General features: G+C 31.1%; 1 protein-coding gene across 6 annotated transcripts in view; it reads right to left on the minus strand.

Moving 5' to 3' along the window:
* LOC107438548 (uncharacterized) overlaps positions 1-20,362 on the minus strand; it is a 149,642-nt gene that overhangs the window by 40,154 nt on the left and 89,126 nt on the right. The gene's annotated exons all lie outside the window — the stretch shown is intronic.

Here is a 20,362-nt window from a genome sequence, read left to right on the forward strand (position 1 = left end):
ATGATTTTTTAGTCTAGAGAGAAATCGGTTTACATTCGTGGCAAGTAACAGTTAAAATGGCGACAAAAAAAGTGATAGTATTTCATCGCAATTTTTCTGTATTGTATTGTGCATTGAAGATGATTTGTCAGCGTAGCAGGCTTGCTATTTTATTTATTATATATCTATTATTTTTAAACTTGTTTTCTGTATTTCACTGTTTATTATTGGTGATATTTAAAAAGTGCAAGAAAAGAAATGGATACGATATGATAAAATTTAAATTTAATATTGCTCTCTCGCATTTTAAAGCATGATATTAACTGGAAAATTTCTTGATCTTGACTTTTTATAAATTAAAACAGCAAACAGCGTGCAAATCTATTAAATGTTAGCTTTTTTTTTTCTTCACAACTTAAGCAATTAATGCAAGACAAAATCGGCAATTTCAAAGTGTTATATATTTTTGACCTTTAAGTCTTGTTGAGGATTGCAAAATCTCTTCCTAAATTGGGGTTATTGGCCTTATTATGCTTAAAGTGTTGCGAGTGAAAGTGAAATTTCGATGAAGAAAGGCTTTTAGCCACCTGAGGGATAATTGATAAACTGTTTAGAATTAAATTTATTGCTTTACTTTTACACCGTTATATAGACCAGAAGTTTCTAGACTTTTCGTCATTGATTTTTACAAGTATTTGCAGAAAATTTTACAATAAATTTTTTGAAACGGGAATTAAACACCTTGATGAATAATTATATATGCAAATGTCGGCAAACATTTAACCACCTGGATTTTTCATGGACAAATAGCAAACCTAGGTCTTTGAGGTTTCAAAAGTGAGAACTAAACATTTTGGTCGAATTAAGCATAAAAGTGCTGTTTCAATTTTAAATTTGCTGCCAAAGTTCTTTGAAATTGATTTTGCAAAGTTGCCAGCTCTTATGATTGTTAAGAAAGATTTAAATGAGTGGCGTATCCAAAATTTTAACCACCTTGAGTAACATTTAAAAGCCTAACTGCCTAACTAATAGATCTTATAATCATATGTTTTTAAAGATTTTATTTACCATATCTTGCTAAAAAAAATTTTTTTTTATTAAAATCTAAATGCTGCTATCAATAAAAAAAATTTTCTCCTCTAAGATTTATAAAATAACCGCCATGTTTCTGGTACTGGTTCAGACCTCCAAGAAAAAAAAAGCATTATTTGGTAATTAATATAACACTCATTAGTTAAACTAAAATCCGATTATTTGACCAAAAGTATTTCGTACATAATTTTGCTCGTAAATATGCATGCAAATATTTTGTAAGTTTTATGTTTGTTGTACATGATTTTTTCTTTTCTTTTTTAAATAAAATTTGCGAAGGAGAAAATAGAAAATCGCTTCCTTTGTGGTGCGCAAGAGCAATAACATAACAAGCATTTATATTTAGTTTTATGAAAAATAAAAACAACGTTGCTAAGACAACGCAATAATAATAATTACTATATTGACGTTCCAGACATTGGGATGTAAAAGTATTAATGGATTTATATATTTTATATTAACTTGTAAATAACTGTGTATATTAAATGTTGTGATGTCTCCAATTTACTTCGTTTTTATTCATCCAAAATCGCACATAGTAGGAAGATAGAAAACCTTCCCTTACAACTGGTGACCTCAGGACGTGATTAGTTTAACAGTGCGAAGATTTTATTTGGATAAAAGAAAGGTTTGTGCATTACCATTATTTTATAATTATCTTTATATTAAACATGGAGGAAAGCACAAACGATAATTTAAATTCATCAACTCAAGATAATGTGAATTTAGAAGTAAACAAAGTGGCAGTTAAACCACCAATTTTTTGGCGACATAAACCTAAGTTATGGTTCTTACAACTTGAAGCACAGTTTGCTAACGGCAACATTACTCGTGATTTAACTAAGTATAACATTGTCGTTGCCTCATTAGACGAAAATGTCTTAGATTTCGTAGAGGATATTTTGTTAAACCCGCCAATGAATGGAAAATACGACGCGTTAAAAAATGCATTGTTAAGTAGATTGACAGATTCTGAAGAAGCCAGGTTAAAAAAGGTGTTGACTACACTTAATCTTGGCGATAAGCGTCCATCTGACTTGTTGCGACAAATGAAAGGTTTGGCTGAAAATTCCATTTCTGAGGAGTTGTTAAAATCACTTTGGCTACAGAGGCTACCACAACAGGTTCAAGCTATATTATCTATTAGCTCTGATTCTTTGGATAAAATGGCAGAGATGGCAGACAAAATTATTGGTATATTTAGCTCAACAGAGTTATGTACAGTTGATAAAGTATCCAGTAAAACTTTTGAGCATAATAACATTAGTAACGAAAAATTTAATTCATTGGAGATTAGTATTGCAGAATTAACTAGGAAATTTGATACATTCATTACAAGGAGTAGATCTCAAGATAAATCTGTAACAGCTCGAGACCGTAGTCGTTCGAGATCCCAATCTTCTCGTTATAAGTTATGTTGGTACCATTTTAAATTTGGAAACAGGGCACATCGCTGTGTTAAACCTTGCGAATTTCAAAAACCAACAAATACTTCGGAAAACTAACGGGCCGGTCGATTGAAGAGGCCAACGACTACGGCCATCCAAATTGCCGCCTCTTTCTTTTTGACAAATCAAGCAAAAGGCACTATCTTATTGACACTGGGGCTGACGTGTCTGTAATTCCACCGCCAAAACCCAATAAACTGTTCCCATCTGATTTTAAACTTTATGCTGCAAATTCAAGTTCAATCAAAACTTACGGCAAGCAACTTATCAGTTTAGATTTAGGCTTGAGAAGACGTTTCAAATGGAATTTCATCATAGCAGACGTCTCAAAGCCAATAATTGGCGCAGATTTTCTTAAGGCACATGGACTTTTGGTAGACATTAAACAAAAACGTTTGCTTGATCCTTTAACATCATTGACAGTCTCAACTAAAATAATCAAAGGACCATCTTCATTTTTAACACCCCTCGATAGTAATAATCTAGATCCAGATATTCATTCTCTACTGCAAGAATTCAAAAACTTATCTTCAGAAAAAATAGAACTGAATAAAGTTAACTTCAACCATAATGTCACTCATGCTATTGTTACAAAAGGCCCACCCATAACATCTAGAGTGCGTAGATTGGCTCCAGAGAAACTAAAAATCACCAAAGCAGAATTTCACTACATGCTTGAGCGTGGCATATGCCGACCATCAAGCAGCCCTTGGTCTAGTCCATTACATCTGGTCAAGAAAAAAAATGGCGAATGGAGACCGTGCGGAGACTATCGTGCTTTAAATGCAGCTACATTACCGGATAGATATCCTATACCACACCTGCATGATTTTACACACCAATTAGAAGGTTGTACTATATATTCCACATTGGATCTTCATCGAGCTTATCATCAAATTCCCATGGAACCAGCAGATATAGAAAAAACAGCTATTAGTACTCCATTCGGACTGTTCGAATTTCCTTTGATGACTTTTGGACTTCGTAACGCAGCGCAGACATTCCAGAGATTTATGCACGCCGTTCTACGTGGTCTAGAATTCTGTTTCGTCTATCTGGATGACATATTAATTGCATCACGCTCTAAAGAGGAACATCTACAACATCTCAGAATAGTTTTTGAGAGATTGCAACAATTTGGTTTAACATTGAATCTCAGTAAATGCAACTTCGCTAAGGCTGAGGTGAATTTTGTTGGCCACAATGTTTCTCTAAAAGGAATTCGTCCAACAGAAGAAAAAGTCAAAGTCATTGAAGATTTCAATAAACCCAAAACAGTCAAACAACTTAGAAGATTTTTGGGAATTATAAATTTCTACAGAAGATTTATTCCTCAAGCGGCTCAACACCAAGCATGCTTATATGATTATTTAAAAAACAGCAAAAAGAATGATAATCGAACTATCGAATGGTCAGACGAAGCTTCAAATGCTTTTACGAAATCCAAAGAATTGTTAAAATCTGCAGCAAATTTGTCTCACCCAGTGCCATCTGCTAAACTTGCCCTTATGGTAGACGCTTCCAATATAGCGATAGGGGGAGTGGTGCAACAACTCGTCAATAATGATTGGCAACCACTAGGTTTCTTTTCTGTTCGACTGACACCTACACAAAAGAATTATAGTACCTATGATCGTGAACTGCTAGCTGCATATTCGTCTATTAAGCATTTCCGATATTTGTTGGAGGGTCGAGAATTTACGTTATTCACTGATCACAAGCCGCTGGTATACGCTTTCCGACAAAACTTGGAGAAAGCATCACCCCGACAACAAAGACATTTGGAGTACATTAGCCAATTCACATTAGAAATTCAACACATTTCTGGAAAAGATAACATGGTTGCTGACGCTCTTTCAAGATTGGAAGAAATAAGAATTACTTCCGAAATTGACTTTGAATCCCTAGCCAAAGCTCAAGAAATCGACGATGAGTTAAAAGATTTAATGACGTCTCAAAACTCTTCTTTGAAATTTGAGCTAGTTCCTATTTTTGGCTCTAATCATTCATTATATTGCGATACAACCACAAAAATTAAAAGACCATTTATTCCAATTAACTTTAGAAGACAAGTATTCAAAAGTGTGCACAATCTCTCACATCCTGGAATTAAAGCGACTGTTCGATTAGTTACATCAAAATTTATTTGGCCATCAATAAACAAAGACATTCGTGATTGGACCAAAAGTTGTTTGAAATGCCAGAAATCCAAAATTTCTAAACATAATCATTCTCCATTACAAGAATATCCTATAGTTGGTCAACGATTTCAAGACATTAATCTAGACCTGATTGGACCTTTGCCATCATCAGAAGGATTTCGTTATTGCCTTACGATAATTGATCGCTACACGCGATGGGCAGAAGCCATTCCTTTACCTGATATTCGAGCAGAGACAGTTTCTGATGCTTTATTGAAAAATTGGATCGCTCGCTACGGTATTCCAAGCGTAATTACAACCGATCAGGGTGCGCAATTTCGAAATTACTTGGTTTTAAAAGAAATAGAACTACTGCATATCACCCACAAGCTAATGGCTGTGTAGAACGTTGGCATCGTACTTTGAAAGCAAGCATAATGTGTCATGAAAATCCAAGCTGGACAAAGTCACTTCCGATTATTCTACTTGGTTTACGCACAACCTTGCGAGATGACTGTCAAGCCACCCCAGCAGAACTCTTGTATGGTGAAAATATAAAACTACCATATGACTTTTTTGAAAATTCAAACATTGAAGCGCAATCAGAATTCATTCAGAATTTAAAAAGCACCATGGAAAAATTAAAACCCGTCCCATTTCGTCATCACTCGAAGCAGAAACCATTTATATTCAAAGATTTAAAAACTTGCTCACACGTGTTTGTCCGTACTGACAGTGTTCGTCACAGTTTGCAACAACCATATCATGGACCATATAAAGTTTTAAAGAGAACCGATAAAATTTTCACTGTTAAAATGAAGCAAAAAGAAGTTAATGTGTCTATAGATAGAACAAAGCCCTATTTTTCGGACAATTCTACAAAATCTGAAAAGACTTCAGAAACACCTTTACTGGTTGAGAAGAATTTTGGGCCTATTTCATCGTCTACAATTTCTAAAGCTGCTACAAAGCAAGGCAATGGAAACAAAAGAGTGAAGCTTGTTATTCCACCCCAAGTGACTAGATCTGGACGTACAGTGCGCATTCCAGCACGTTACACATGAGGTTCTTCATCGTTCGAGTAACTCACTAGGGGGGGAGTGCTGTGGTGCGCAAGAGCAATAACATAACAAGCATTTATATTTAGTTTTATGAAAAATAAAAACAACGTTGCTAAGACAACGCAATAATAATAATTACTATATTGACGTTCCAGACATTGGGATGTAAAAGTATTAATGGATTTATATATTTTATATTAACTTGTAAATAACTGTGTATATTAAATGTTGTGATGTCTCCAATTTACTTCGTTTTTATTTATCCAAAATCGCACATAGTAGGAAGATAGAAAACCTTCCCTTACACCTTTAGTGGTGTCTGCCGCATTTATCTATGAACCAATTACCATAACCTCTTAATCACAGCAAAATAAGTATTTTTATACTAAATTTTTACGCATTCTTATTTTCAAAATCATATTTTTTACATCTAAACTGTTTGGAAATTTAATAACGATTCTTTTTTCATGGACAAAAACTTTCGTAAAAAATGTCTTATAAGTTGCTATTACGAGCTTCCAAAAACGAAATACAGATCATTTCAAAGATTGAGAAAGAAAAATTTCAAAAGTAGATACGAAAAAATATATAAAATCATTTATCACAATGCAAATGCTTTAATAACTGTAACTTTTTGAGTAATAATCCAACGTTGGGTTATAATATCCGTATTTTGAATCAAATTGTATAAATTGGCAACAATCTTAATACGGTTGAGGTATAAGCTCAACCATATTATTATATAATTAAGTTTAAAATAGTTTAATTTACACGATAATATGGTTTAACTTGAGACTGTATTGGTTTCTGGATATTTGTACGCTATAATAATTCAACAGCGCCCAAATTTCCAACAGTCTCGTAATAGAAATGTAACTCTTATTCAATTATAGTTTTAAAAACATTTGATTAAACGTTGAATTAAACGTTGTTGTCATTGACTAGAGTTAACTAGTCAATGACAACACATATTTCAAAGTAAAATGGTAGACGCAAGCTGTAAAATTTAAAAAAAAGAAAAAAGATTCTGTCTTTTAAAAGACGGGTAAACTGTGAATTCGATTTTGAAACTCAGTATCAAATTTAATCTGTGCAATAAATCGTGTGTTATATTTTTATATTTTCTAAAAGAGCAGGTGGCACTGTACTTAACGCACACCGCTGAGTGAAATGTCTGGCATTTCTTTTAAACTAGAAGTAGTTTCGTCTATTGTTTCCAAGAACTTAACAAGAAAGTGAATGTCAGTGGAATGACTTGATAATCATACTTGTCGACAAATTGATAAGAAGGTGTCTGCGGTCAGAGCACCCTATTTGCGAACCTGCCTGGATTCTAGATTTCCAGAAAAGATCAGAGAAAGTAAAAGTATTTGAGGGTCTATGTTTAGTTTTTCAAACACATGTCAGTTCAACACGGATAACAAAAAGTTAAATTTATATGCATGTGTGTGTATATATATAATATACGTATAAAGTTCACATGATATTTTAATATTCAACTTACTGAATATCCAAAGTTAGACTGTTGGTTTTTAAAAATTAATAACATTAAGAAAGAGTTAAGGTTTTTTAAAAAAGAAAAAAAAAACTTTCGCAGCAAATTCATGTACGAGGGCATCTCCCAAAATTTTTGGCTTTAGTTTCAAACAGTTTTCGTTAAGGTAATATATATGCAAATCAAGGAAAGAAAATAATTGAAAATCACATCACAGTTTTTCAAAATGTGAATTTTAGTTATTTTTATTTGATTTATAGATGATATGGAATACAACAAAATTAAAGTTTGCATAAATTGCACGAGATATTTATTTTTAAAAAAATTATTAGTAAGGAGCTTCTACTGTTTCACTTTACTATACTCCCATATGGTACTCTTGCTTTAAAAACAAAGTTTATAAGACAATTTCATGACGCTGTTTTTGTAATCAGCACAATCGTTATATTTATAAACAATTAGCTGTCAACATTTTAGTCTGCATTTAGTCAATCTGATGCTCAAAAAAGTTTAGATTCCAGCAGCACGAAACATGGAAATAAAATTAAAAGGTTCATATAAAATATAAGTTAACAGGTAAAAATAAAATTAATTTTGGCATTTCTTCGAAATGTTCGATGCGTAACCCACTGAATTTACATTATTTTTATACATTAAATCATCTGTGCAACGTGAAAACAAAACCTTAGGATGCAACAAAGTAGAAAGCAAATCGATAAAAGTGAAAGCTTAATTTTTCTTTTCAAATTATGAGATTTACCTTTCATGCAAATTTCAATAAAAATGACGCACATTTAATTTATCAGCATCTGACCGTATTAATAATATAATATTTCAATATTTCATTCTCGACGCAACACAATTTGAAAAGAAATATGGCGACAGAAACGATTTCTTGTAAAAATGAAAGAGCTGAAAAGAAAATATTTATCAGAAAAACCAGAATTTGAGATAAATGACTCCAGTTACTGAACTGACCAACCTTGAAAAGAACTACAGTTAATCATTTTCCTTCTTGTCATATTTTAATAAATAGTCAGAAGAATTGGGACATCATTAAAGAACGACATCTGTGATGGATGTGACATTAAACTTCCTTGGAAAGCTAAACAACTATCGTACTTTTATGAATAAAAATAATGTTTAACAGCTTCTGATATATTAAATTAATTTATTTTTTAGTTTGAGTATGAATTACTTTAGGTATTTATATTCATTGATTAAAAATTACTTATGACTGATGCTATACCATGGCAGAATCCCTTCATGGTAAATTCTGCTTCGTCTACGTGAGCAATTTTAAATTCACAGAGAAAAGTAAGTTTAGGTAGACCTAAAGTAAACCATAAAGTTTCAAATGCTAAAAAAAATTAATAAATTCAAAATATCAAAAGGCAAACAAACTATGATAATTTTTTTTTTAGTTTGAATAAGAATTACTTTAGGTATTTATATTCATTGATTATATTACTTATGACTGATGCTATACCATGGCAGAATCCCTTCATGGTAAATTCTGTTTCGTCTACGTGAGCAATTTTAAATTCACAGAGAAAAGTAAGTTTAGGTAGACCTAAAGTAAATCATAAAGTTTCAAATGCTAAAAAAATAAATAAATTCAAAATGTCAAAAGGCAAGCAAACTACGGAAAGACTACTCGGGATTACGGAGTGGAAGTAATCTTGGAATAATTTGTTAGCATTTTGATATTTTTAAAATGCTTATTTATATTTTTGGTTACCTGAACTCCATTTTCTCTAAACTTTAAGTCCCGCAGTGGACTGACCGTAAAGATACAGGGTTCCCCGTAGCACACCGAAGTCAAGCATCACTGGCTGAGGTCAGTAAGCGGGTGGGAGACGACTCAGATCAGCATACGTAGGGACCAAAGGTGCGCGGTATCGATCCTCGTTAAATTATTCTAAGTGCTCGATTTCGTGAGCAGGTCATTGGGCTGACAAAGCGGAGGAGTCATCCCCTCTGGAGAGGATCAAAATTGCGATGGCATGTCTTCGGATCATCTTCAGCGATGTTTCCCAGACTGTCACCAATAGCCCATTCTGCGGCGTCTAGTGCGACGTAAATAAAGTACCTACCTTCGAGTATACTATCTATAGTTTGTATTATTTAATGTGATTATTTGCAATGAAGAATATATAATGCTACATATTAATTAAACCGATAGAGCGACTTATTTTAAGGCAAAAAAGCCGCTACTGGACATTTCTCTATCCATAAACTAGACAAAAAGCGTTATGAGCAGACATTGTCCAGTCATACCCTGCAAAGAAGAATTGCAGCTTTATTGCAACGTGCAGCTTTAGTGCGACGTAAATAAAATACCTACCTACCTAGATACCTCTAAGCTTATATTAATTTTTTTTAAAATTTGTAATATTTAAAAAGAAAAACATAATTAAAAATAAAACAATTTGAAGTGAAAAGGAATTTGACGTAAAGGTTTCTCTCTCACTATTCGTGTCCTCTTAAGAGATTGAATTACTGTCACATAAAATCATTCAATTGGCCTAAAACATTCAATTGGGGTTGCTAGTACACATTTAAAAATATCACCTATTAGCTAAAGACACGAAATTGTTTTGGTATTGTCAGATAAAAATGATTGAAAGTTTCATTTCTCTTTCGATCAGATTTTCACAAACTAAGATTCAATCTAAATGGTTCGATGCAAATGTGCATGTTAATTTCTGCTGACCATAATCTAAGTTGCTAAATCAGGCCACAAGAATGTACTTTTTCTGAATGAATTGTACGCGTACCACACTTTGGGAAGCACTGATCTAGGTGGTTAATAAATGTAACATGACTATAGATGCAAATAATGACAGAAAAAGCGACTATACTTAAGCCTATGGTGAATTGCGAACAATACTTTATTTCAGTAGAAAAATTTATTATAAATAATTGAAATGGAACTTTTCAGTAACCTCTTTTGAAGAAAGGGAAAACATGAAAACTGATAACCGAGCAGTGCCATCCTCTTGCTTTCAGGATCAGCCTTTCGTATAAATGCTCTCTGAGAAACTATCATTAATGATTACTTTCAGTAAGTATGTTGTGTGTGAAGAAAAAAAAATTTCTTTGGTAGTATAGGATTCGGGGCTGTAAGAGAGAAGATCATTTATTTAGTACGTCTACATATTTCCATCCTTCAAATATAATAGCCCTCAAAAATAAAGAGTGGAAGATTACAATGGACGCCCAATTTCTCAGTTTTATTCCTCGTAGAAAACACGCAAAGCGGATTTTCAAGGTTTCCTGTTCTTGTGAGAAGTAATGAGTCCCATCTTTTTGTAATTTTTTTGCATTGTTTGAAAAGTTTAGCTTACAACTCACATGCGCAAAGTTCTTTTTTTCTTTCCTTCCCATAAAAAAGTATGTACGAATGTTAATAAATTCACAGTGATATATCTTTGAGTGTATATATATTTATGCGATTTATTTCGTACTCATTAATATTCATTGAAGAGTTAAATGAAGAGCATGTTGAGTGAATTAAATGGGTTAATGGTTAGCAACAATACAATTTACTTTGTGAGCGAAAATTTTCATCAAAGAGTTTAATGAAAGCTAAGTCAATTATATATATTTGAGTCGATTATATTAAATATAAACTATAGAACGTGTTAGCATCTTCAGGCTTAAAACATACTTTTCTAACGAAAGCCAACTTATTTTTAAGACATACGTCCATAAAGTGAATCTGATTAATCTGAGAGTTTTCAAATTGTTATTTAATATCTTCTTTCAATAGGCTACTCAATACACAAATAAATTTTATTTTGGCTTGTGTGTCAGCAAATTAGTAGCGCATATTTATAAAAACTTTCAAAAATCAAGATTTAGAGCAGTGGTGGCTTAGAGGATAGAGTGCTCGCCTCCCAATGAGGTAAACCGGGTTCGAATCACAGCCATGGCTGATAAATACGAATTCCGCTTCCGGCTAGTACCGACCACAGTGCTGATGGGAAATATTCTCAGTGGTAGACGGAGCATGGGTTAGGATCCCCTTGCCGTCAGACTAACCGTTGGAGTTTTACGTGATTTCCCTCTCCATGTACAAACTACAAATGTGGTTTAGCTACATCAAAAGGTCTTGCACGAAAGCAAATTTATCCCAATACTCGATCCAGAAGTTCCCTTGTCTTTTGGATTGGGTTCAAAATTGCAAGACTATGGAGTTAAACATTAGTAGTCGTAAACCTAAAATTGGATCGGCTGTTCAACGATAGTTCTTTAAAAAAAATTTAAAAAAATCAAGAAAAATAAACTTCTCAATTTCTGATGAGAGTTAAAACTAACAAATATTGAGAAGATGAATTCTTGAACAATATCCCGCACTTATAAATAGAAGGTCATCTTTCGAATTTGGAATGCCTTTCGGATACAAAAGGAAAAGTGTACTTAAAGTGTAAAACAAGATGGCTGCCTTTTAGAGATAAAATTGGTCTTCTTTCACTTTTCATAGGTTTAAGTGGACATTTTGGATTTCATGCACGTTTGCTTGGATTTTCCGTGGGGCAATAAAGAGCTTACGAAGTACGCAAGGTAAGAGAAGTAACCTCCGGTATTGGATACGCCTCTTTGGAAGCTCTAAGACAAGAAGCCGCTCTTAGATTGTGGTCGAGAAAACAAAAATGTAGAACGCGTTCTTTATTGTAATCAAGGCCAAAAAGGAGATAACGGCTGAATCTCTGAGTCGAGATTTATATATCCTCCAACAAGAAAAAAAAAGGATCTAGTTATGATCTTTTTGAACTAGTTCACGTTTCAGAAAAAAATGCATTGTACACAATTTTGGATCCGTAATCTTTGAGCAAGCGTTCATTTTTGTAATAAAAAATATTTTATAATCAGCTCAGCAACTAGTAACACGTTCAAAACACGCAAACTAATTTTAAAACTGAAGAATTTAGCAGAAAAACATGTTGAGTAAAGTTTCAAAACACTCTTAGTTGATTTTCTAAGTTGATAACTGCTTTTTAAAAGGAAAAAAAAGTAAGCAGCTTCCTGATGTTTCTCTGCATTTAAATTGTTTTTTTTTTTTTTAAAATCTCCTGTTCTTTTATTTGATTTTTAAATTAAAGTATTATGCATACCATTAGAAGAATTATTCACGAAAAGCGAAATCGAATTCTTATAAGCATTTAATGCGACTATTTCAACCTTACTTTTTCAATAAAATGTATAATTACGGGCGTAGGTACCTATTAAAATTTATGCTTTATTAGCCTACTAGAATAATTTTTTATTTGAAATTGTTTAAGAAGCAAATGAGAATTGGTTTACCAAGACAAATTTACGAAGATCAATATATTTCAATGAAAGTATATCAAAACCACTATATTTCAATCAAAGTATATCAAGACCACTATATTTCAATCAAAGTATATCAAGACCACTATATTTCAATCAAAGTATATCAAAACCACGATATTTCAATCAAAGTATATCAAGACCACTATATTTCAATCAAAGTATATCAAAACCACTATATTTCAATCAAAGTATATCAAGACCACTATATTTCAATCAAAGTATATCAAGACCACTATATTTCATCCAATATTACCAAGACCACTACCCGTAGAACAATATAATCTTGTCTAATAAAGTTTATTAATGCTAATATAATGTACATCAGTCGAAAGGTTTATCAATGATAGTATGGTAAAATTCAGTGAAAAAGTTTTTGAACTTTATTCAAAATGTACCAAGACCAGTATGTTTCAATCGAATTCAACTGAGTAATTCATATATATATATATATATATATATATATATATATATATATATATATATATATATATATATATATATATATATATATATATATATATATATATATATATATATATATATATATATATATATATATATATATATATATATATATATATATATATATATATATATATATATAATTATTGGAATAATAAATAATGATAGAAATTAATTAATTGAAAAAAATTTCATGTAGCAACGTGAATGAAAAAGAAGATGAGCGACGATGACCTTGCGAAGATGTGTCTGGTATAGTGAAAGGCTGTGGTCAAGGAAACGACCACAGGTTTACCTTCACCTCGACATCACACTCTGCTGTTCGGAATAACTGAATAAAACCCTTTTGACATTAACAAAAAATTAATAAATATTGCAGGATCCGTGTCACATTGAGATACGGGTATTTCAGAGTTACAGTATAAAATGACCTTTGCTGCTAAAATATAAAATATTTAGTCCATCAACAAATTTTTATGTAAAAAAAGACATTTACAATGTAAAATATTTAGTCTCTCAACAAAATATTTAGTAAAAATTGACATATGCTTCAACAAAGTAAAATATTTAGTCTTTCAACAAAATATTTACTGTAAAGCGATTTATGCTCTTAACATGTAAAATATTTAGTCATTTCTCAATAAAATATTTATTATAAAACGGTTTATGCTTTTACAGTGAAAAATAGCGTTGGAAAGAGAAAAAATAATGATTTTTACACCATGCTTAGTGACTGACCATTCAGTGCCACACAGAGTGACATCATCTTAGATCTGTAACTTCTTGTTATGAGATCATCAAGCTCCTGTCATCTGTATGTCACAGAATGTATAAAAATTAACTTTAATAACTATTACCAGTTCTACTCACAAAAAATTTCAAAAGACAGTTAAAGGTAATAGCTTGAACATACAGTAACAGCCCATTTTCTCAAGCGTTGTCTCATTTAAAGTCATAATTCAACACATTTTTCCAATATGTTGCTCAATATTTTTCATGTACTTTTGTCGGCATTTTCGAGCACGAATAAAATTTCCATTTGCCATGTTCAAGCAATAGTTCAGTTATCCTATTTGTTTTCGGTTTTATTTTGCTTCAAAATAACGCAAATCCTTCTAACTCTGTATTGGGACAAAAAGTTCAAGAAAATTATTTTCCTTTCTTTATAAGTTGGTTAAAACATTAACTAAAACAAACATTCTTAGGTGTAGGAAAAATGTATTTATTTCTTACATCATTTTACTGCTTAATTATAAAGCAATTAAATTTTATCATAATATGATAGTTTTAAAAAAAAAATAGAATAAAAATATTGGTTTATATCAAACTTTAACATTAAGCATAGTAATAGAACTAATTCAATATGTTAATCACATTCTAAATTAGCTAGTGATATATATCCTTTTCCGAGAATACCAAAATATATTTATAGGAAAATATATGTGTAGGAAAAATATATTTATTTCTTACCACATTTTACTGTTTAATTATAAAGCAATTAAATTTTATCATAATATGATAGTTTTTTTAAAAAAGAAATTAGAATAAAAATATTGGTTTATATCAAACTTTAACAATAAGCATAGTAATAGAACTAATTCAATATGTTAATCACATTCTAAATTAGCTAGTGATATATATCCTTTTCCGAGAATACCAAAATATATTTATAGGAAAATATATGTGTAGGAAAAATATATTTATTTCTTACCACATTTTACTGTTTAATTATAAAGCAATTAAATTTTATCATAATATGATAGTTTTTTTTAAAACTAGAATAAAAATATTGGTTTATATCAAACTTTAACGTTAAACACAGTAATAGAACTAATGGAACATGTTAATCACATTCCAAATTAGCTATTGATATATATCCTTTTCCGAGAATACCACTAATAAATAAAGTCATTCTTTTGTTTGTTGTGCTCGACAAGCGCTATGGATGAGTGATATGAGCTGGCATGACGTCATTTAGAAAATGACGTTTATATGACATAAAAAGTTGATGCCATCTCCAAAGAAGAAAAAGAAAGCTGTTTTTTTCTTTCACTCACTGATTTGTATTCACTTTCGAGGTGATTTGGTGACAAGTGAAAAGTATTAGCTACACACCAATGGCACTTGTTTACGGGTGTTTCTTAAATGAACGTGTCAGTTACTCGAGCATAAAATTCAGTGCTAAAATTCACGATTAGGCAATGTATAATGCAATTCCAGCTCAGATATTTCTTTCATAAACTTAAGAGGACGCTATACCACGGGAGAAAGTTTTCATCGCAAACTCGCTTTCTCCTCCATAACTAATTAAAAATTTGAAGAAGTTTCAAATTTTTAATTAGAATTTAAGAAAAATTTGAATGAAGTTTCGAATACTGAAAAGAAATTTTCAAAATATTAAAATGCAAACGAATTATTAGAGGATAGCTTAGGATAAGTTCTCTGCCAATAATTTGCTTGCATTTTGATATTTTGAAATTATTTTTCAACAGTTGGGCACTTACACTTCAGGAAGAAGAAGATCACTGATACCCAGACCTATGACACATGACCTCAGAGCCAGCTGAACGTTTATAAACAAAATGGCGTGTTAAAGTCGAGCTAAGCCTTTCCATTGTTAGAATGATAATGAAAGTGAAGTTAATTAAATGCAACGCCGTATCACACATTAAATTTGTTATATATAAATATTTCTCATTTCCGTCTTTTACTTAACTTAGACTTATTATTTATTTGTATATTTTATTGTAACCGTGACATATTTTTTTGTTTTGTAAAACCTGGCAACTTCGATGCATAACTAGTGACTTTATGTTTTACATGACTTCGCGCCTGCCTTAGCATTGAAATCTTTGTGAAAGAAAATGGTCACTTAAGAGAATTGATACTTTACGAGATTGACTTAATCAAAATAGAATGGAAAGAACAGTTGCGAACTTAAACAAATGCCCCGTTTCAACAACCAATCAGGAACGAGATACTCACTCTACGTCACTTGCAGATATCCCATTGAAACTTCATGGTCTGCTCTAGGTTTGCGCAATTTTTTTTACTCTATGTTTTAAATTTTAATTTACTAATGGAGGTGAAAGAGAATTTGTGGTTAAAAAAGGCTTATAATTGGCTTATAATTTTGAACCTAACTCAGAAGAAAGGGTAACTCTTGGATCAAGCATTGGGACAATTAAGTCTCCTTTTTGATTGAACTAACTCACATTTGCATAACACGGGGTGCAAAACTACTGAAACTAAAATTAGAAAAATGCTTTGAAATGATTTTTTAGGCAAATAATAATTTATTTTAATAAAGTTTCATACAGTTCTAGAAATGTTTGTGTCAGTTAAAAATTTATTTTAAATCGAAAAATATGGGAGGGGAGGTGTCGTGTGAAGCATGAATGAAGTGTGAAATTTATAATAATAAATTATTATTCATATCGTCTATGTGTTCATGATCTTTAGACATTATATGTCATTAGAAACTTATTTAGGAATCTCTTTTTTAAAAAAAGTAATATTTTTATGGGAAAAATCAATTAAGAAATTTTAATGAAAAGCAGGTATTGATAAACGCTGCATGGGGGAAAGGAAAAAAAAAAGCATAAGAGCAACAAAAAAAAATTGTAGGCTTTCTTTAATAAATATGGATTGGAATTGCCCTAAAAACGTTGGTTCTAACAATTTCGTTTTTTTTTTTTAAAAATTTAGTATGAAAACACAAGATAATTAATGAAAAATTCCTTCTCAAATGTCTAGTCCAGATCACAGAGTTAGTTGGAGGTAATTTTTTTTTCCAATTTTCTTAAAAACAAAACGTCTCTTTGTACAAAAATTAAGTGACTAAGCTTTTTTCTCCAATTTCTAATTGCGAGAGCATTTTTTCTCTCACTAGGTTATCAAGCTATAGTTTTTAAAGTTTTATGAGTAGAAAACTATAACTATAGCTTGATAACGGTGAATATTAGTACAAGATGACTCTTTTAATAAGACAAAGCATTAGTTTTTCAAAACACTTGTTTTAGAATTATCTAGTGCAAGTACAACACTTTGGGAAAATTCGATTCAATGTTAAACCATAATTTTAAGGATGCTGCATATTTGCACCATGCGCTCTAAACTTCCGAATAAAATATTATCTAGTTTAAGTACAATACTTGTGGATAAATCAATCCAACGTTAAACCAGCATTTTAATGATGCTGCATATTTGCACCATACGCTCTAAACTTTCCAACAATGTACCCTCAAGATCTGAAAATTTCTGTAATGGAAAAGAACAACTTTTTTTTAAAAAAAAGTGCTACCGCCGATTTAATTAACCTCATACTATTGCTGTTCTTAAAACTTTTGTTCAAAAAGTGTTATTTTTCATCTATATCATGTCTTAGAATTATTTAGTTTGAGTACATTTTCAGAAAAACCGATTCAACTTTAAACCATAATTTTAATGACGCAGCACGTTTGCACCAAATACTCCAAACTTTCAAACAATGTATACTAACGGTATATAAACTCACAACAATTTTTTAATTTTTTAAAATGGTATCACCGTTTTAATTTACGTCATACTATTCCCGTTCTTAAAACTTTTATTTAAAAAAAATTTCATCCACGTCTTTTATAAATAGTTTGACGAAAAACAACAGCGTTATCTGAAGATTATATTAAACTTGTTGTTTTGTTAAAAAGCAGCAACAAAGCCGAGATATACCTACTAAGCTGGGATTGCTTTTGTTGTCACTGATTTGAAAATGGTTACGATTTGCATCAGTGACAAATCTGCTCTACTTTGTCCTGACGAAATACCCATTTAAATATTTTTGATTTGATGATATGGAAAAGAGTGTCCCGTGGAGAAATCAGGCGATGAACGTGATAAAGGTAGACTGTTGTAAAAGAAAACGAACTGCAGCTTCGTGACCTTGCTACGGCAGGTATCGGCCTTGACCCCAAGATGTTCAGCATCTTCGCTACTGGGACGAGATAGGAGGTTTCATTGCTCAGGAATGCTGGAGCTATCATGAGTGTCTGTAATCATTGTTGAGCCAGCGAAGATTAACCTTTTGTGCAGGTGCGTATGATGAGCATACGTGAATGAGCTTCTGTGAATGAGTTAAGATTCTTTAGGATTCCTTGGGATCTTTTTTGATCGTTTAATTGTGAATGAGTTGTGAATAAGTTTGGGCCAATTTATGTTAAAATTGTAATTATGATTGATTTCGGTAGGGAAGAGATTAGTTTTCGGTTTTACATAATGACTCAAAAAAATTATTATTCAAATTTATTTTGACTAAGTTAATATAGGTTTTTGAATTACTAAGGCGTTATTAGTTTTTACATTATTCCTATTAGAAAAAGTGATGGCGTTAAAAATATGAAAATGTCACGTTTTGTCAAACAAAAGCTGCAAATCTGGGGGGTCTTCTTTCATTGTTGAACCAAGTGGATCTTTTGAATAGGTTTGACGCGTCTTATATATGCTAAAATTGTAATTATGATTAAATTCAAAGAAAATTGCTTTTTTGGTTTAATAGCTCAAAAATCTTATTTAAATTAATTTTGAAAAAGTTAATATAAGTTTTTGTCCTTTCGTGGCATTATTAGTTTTTAAAATATTCCTACTAGAAAAATTGTAGGTGTTAAAAATATGAAAACGTCTTGCAAAAGCTACAAAAAAGATATAAATATATTTTACTTCTGATTGATTGAGTTCATCAAGATGTGCTAAAAGTGATTTAGGGGTCACCGAAGTTTTTTACCCTGTTTCCAAGTTTTTTAAGCTCTGGACGAAAATAGTCGGACGATATTCAGACTGTAGTTGCCTTGCGATTTTTGAAATTGTATTTATGTTGCGTTAAAATTTAATTTTAATGTGTTTGTTTGCTCTGATCAAAACCACGAGTTTAAGTGACTTCATAAATTTTTTCAAGAAGTTAATGCAACGCCATAATTCTTTAATAACTTCTCTTTTTTTTTGTATTAGAAGGATTAACTAAAATAAGTATTTACTAAACTAGTTTCGTGTTTAATCTTTAATAATTCTAAACTTTATTGCAAACAAATTTAACCACATGGTATTAATTTCAATAGTGATATTTATTTTTTCATTTTCAATTTCTGATATTAATTTTTATCCAATTTCACTTCTCGTCATCAAGGATTATAGTACCGATACAAAAAAGTAAAAAAATTGCAAGTTCTTAAAGAACAGGAAAAGGGTTAAAAAAACTACTACTTTCGGCGCCACTTTGTTCCTTTAAATATCACCTCTTTAAATAAACCTGTATTGTTCAAGTTGAAAGTTCAGAATAAAATTTGTAGCGTTATTACCATATGTATAGATTGTTTCAATCTATGTATGCCAAGAAAGACTGGAATTGGTTTACAAGTCGGATGACATTTCTCAATAAAGATGAAGATTTATCAGCACTTAGGATAGAAACAATAGTGGTCTCAATTTTTTTTTAAATACTGATAATAATTTAAGCATCAGAGTTATTTTCGATTGCGTTCGAAAACATTCTGATAGTATGTGCATTTAGAGTGGATGAAGAATTATTATAGTTAACCAATGTTGGCTTTTAAAGTTATCAGACATAATGATTGAGAATTGGAGTATTCACATAATCTCAGTTGATGAGCAGTTACGGATTTAAATGTTATACGACCCTTTTCGATTAAACTGGTGAATTCGGTACTTTAATTTCAAACTTAATTATATTTCCCTTTTCGAGACCTTATTAGAGAGATATTATTTTTAGATATTATTAGATATTATTTTATAAGATATTATTTTATTAGATATTATTTTATTAGATATTATTAGATATTACTTTTAGATATTATTCCTCGAAATATTATTTTTAGATATTATTAATCATAATTTTTATATTAGATATTAAGTGTCTCCCACATGAAGCAAAGCTATAATTTTAAACTATAAATGTCATCTTGCCGTAACGAATTATCTGAGCTTTAACTGTACTAAAACTTAAATACTTTAAGTGCTCTAAAATAAGCGTCCATTCTCAAGACTCACCAGACGTGAATGGGAGAAACAAAAATGATTTGAAACAGAGAACGTAAAGTTGCCAACGAAAAATAGAAAATAAAATTGGGAAACAAGACTAGAAAAACAGCGGTAGATGAGAATGAAAAATGAATAAAGTTGAAAACAAGAAAGAGCTTGAAATATCATGGTTTTTCTACTTTACCTATATTTGAAGCAAATGAAGTTTTATAGCATAAAGTACGTACATCTTTCCGCTTCACATTATTCGTTTACGATTCCTAGCCTATTAAAGTTTTAATCCTGGCATAAAATTTTATAGCTTAGAGATTAAAT

This window comes from Parasteatoda tepidariorum, chromosome 2, assembly GCF_982258835.1.
Source record: "Parasteatoda tepidariorum strain Cologne lab strain chromosome 2, Ptep-v5.0, whole genome shotgun sequence".
Classification (NCBI taxonomy): Eukaryota; Metazoa; Arthropoda; class Arachnida; order Araneae; family Theridiidae; genus Parasteatoda; species Parasteatoda tepidariorum.